This window comes from Embiotoca jacksoni, unplaced genomic scaffold (assembly GCF_022577435.1).
Source record: "Embiotoca jacksoni isolate LCO1_2020_lvr unplaced genomic scaffold, fEmbJac1.0.p SCAF_36, whole genome shotgun sequence".
Lineage (NCBI taxonomy): Eukaryota > Metazoa > Chordata > Actinopteri > Embiotocidae > Embiotoca > Embiotoca jacksoni.
This window is the reverse complement of record NW_027185388.1, coordinates 2457012-2459511: the sequence shown is the minus strand read 5'-3', so window position 1 is coordinate 2459511 and position 2500 is coordinate 2457012. Positions and strand designations below refer to the sequence as shown.

The window sequence follows — 2500 nt, the reverse complement described above, 5'->3', positions numbered from 1 at the left end:
TGTTGTGACCCGTTTATGTAAAAAGCTCCTCATTAACATCGTCATTAGATATCATCACTTTCAGGTTGGAGATCTTTAAACGGTTACCGCAAATAAAATGTTCAAACTAGACATGTTTGTGATAGTGACGACAGTCTAAGCTGGTATTTGTGCTGTAAATGTGCTTTTCTTTTTTACCTTAAAGTTTTTTTTTTTACATTTTTTTTATTATTGACTTTATATTCAGTGGTTTGTTAGTGTTTCAATGATTTCATCATTCTCTCCTCCACCAGTCCCGTTATCTGTTATTCTTTTCAATATTTTCCCATCAACATTTGCAACACTAACCTACGAGTCACAGTGTGTTCATGCGGACACTTCTGTTCTGGTTCTTGTCTTCAAGGCTCTTGAGCCGTGCTGCTGTCTCACGGTCCAGCTCTCCCCTTTTTCTTCTGTTTACTCAGGAATTACACTGAGACTACACAAACGATACCACATTGACATTTTAACACTAACCGCCGTCTCACCGGGGAAAAGACGATTCGTGAAGTGTTATATACAGAAGCCCCGGATTTCTTTTACATAAGCCTAGTTTAAATTTCATAATATCCATGGAATATTCCTTATCAGCGTTTTTCTAGAATTTCGTAGATATCGGTGAAGAGTTTACCATTTCCCATTGTAATTCATACTGCAATGCCACCATTCAGCTTTCCTTCGGGGTGGGGGGGCTAACTGCAGAAACTAAATTGTGTGCGGTCTGTTAGTCCAACAGTGGACATGATGTCATTGAAACATTTTAGAGCCGCTCTATAGAGTGAATCGAACTGAATGACTCGTCTCTGACTCAATTTACAGGACTCTGACAACGTGCGAGTGAGATCATATTCATGGAGGGAGCTGGATTTTTGCCCATTGTGATCAGTGAATGAGTGTCATACAGGATTGCGCTGTGCAGCCGGGGAGTCCCGTGAAAGCTTCACCAGTACTTCATCCTAAATCAGTGCAGGAGAAATAGTCTTTTCGCCGGTTTTCACTTCACTAAAATCAGCTTTACTCACCTCAACCCTTTCAATCCATTTAGTATTTTGCTTGCTCTAGGGATTTGAGTATGGGAGGAAATTTTTTTCATTTTTTTTTTATTTTAGGTTTGAGGATTTCAGTTGTGAAAACCTCACTCTGTCTACCTCTTGTTTCCCTTTCTCTCCTTCCTTTCCTCTTTGTTGTCAGTCATAGCTTTTCTTCAAAGAGGGAGGCTGAGAGTAGGAAAAATCCCTCAAACAAACAGCCGATAGGTGAAAAAAAAAAATTCTCTTTTGCATCTTATTCCATTCTAGTTGAGCTTTCCTCATCTTTTATTGTAAAGGTAGCCCGGTGTGCCCTTGGGAGTGCTTACCCTTGGTGTGTATACCACCGCCACCATCTGTGGTGAGGACGTCCCCAACCAAAGACGTGCCCACCATGACAAAGGCAAAACAAAAGCCCCAATATTTAGAAAAAGAGATGAAAGGATTGTGGACAAACAAAAGAGTAAAAGTCTTAGCTGTGATGCAAGCGGCGGTATCGTCAGAAAGCTTCTCTAATCCAGGATTACTGTGTTTATTCTGCATGTATGTGTGTGTGTGTATCTCCAGCCTCTGATCCAAGACAAGAATGTACCATATGTGTTTCAGTCACTTTTTTGCCATACACATGGTCAGCAACCTTTCTCACAAACATGTTGTCATTGTTTTTTTCATTGTTCTGTATTAAATCCAAGTCGCGTTCGAACAGTAACAACAAAAGGATTAAATGAACTGCGTGTAGATAAACACGGGGACTCCACACAACGACGGGGTATAATGGTGCTATCGGTTTCAACAAAGGGTATTATCAACATGAATGTTGTATTGCACAATACGAAATGAATACAGTGGACCATGTCCTTAAAATACATTCAAACCCCTGCAGAGAGCAGGAGAAGACCTTTTTGAATGCAAGGTGTCATACTAGTTATACCTTTTTTTATATATAGATATAGGAAAGTGTAGAAAATAGATTTGGACTGATGGTGTACTTAAAACGAGATTCAATTTTCAATGGCTTCTTTGAATCGAAGCAATTCAAAGCCATCATTTTCACAACTCAAGGTCTGCTCTGGATGCCTCATTGTATGGAGACATTTCAGGGAAATAAGCTGTTGGTTCTATTTTTTTTCTTTTATCAGAAATGTATAGTGTGTATGTATGTGTGTGTGTGTGTATATTATATATATATTTCTATATTATATTTATATATATTTTTTTATATATATATATATATATATTTTTTTTTTAACCTTTATTTTACCAGGAAATTCCATTGAGATCAAAATCTCTTTCACAAGCGAGACCCGGCCGAGATAGCAGCCGTACACTCACAAACATTGAAATGCAGCTTACACAACATAATATACAAAATCCACAATGAAACAGCGACTCAACCACAGTGACCTCCTGAGATGAACAAACACGTGACTCGGTCAGCAAATACATGAATTCAC

At 38.6% G+C, this 2500-nt stretch overlaps 1 pseudogene; it reads left to right on the top strand.

Annotated features, from left to right (window-relative positions):
- Positions 1-2500, top strand: part of LOC138208117 (E3 ubiquitin-protein ligase RNF38-like) — a 24688-nt pseudogene that overhangs the window by 12499 nt on the left and 9689 nt on the right.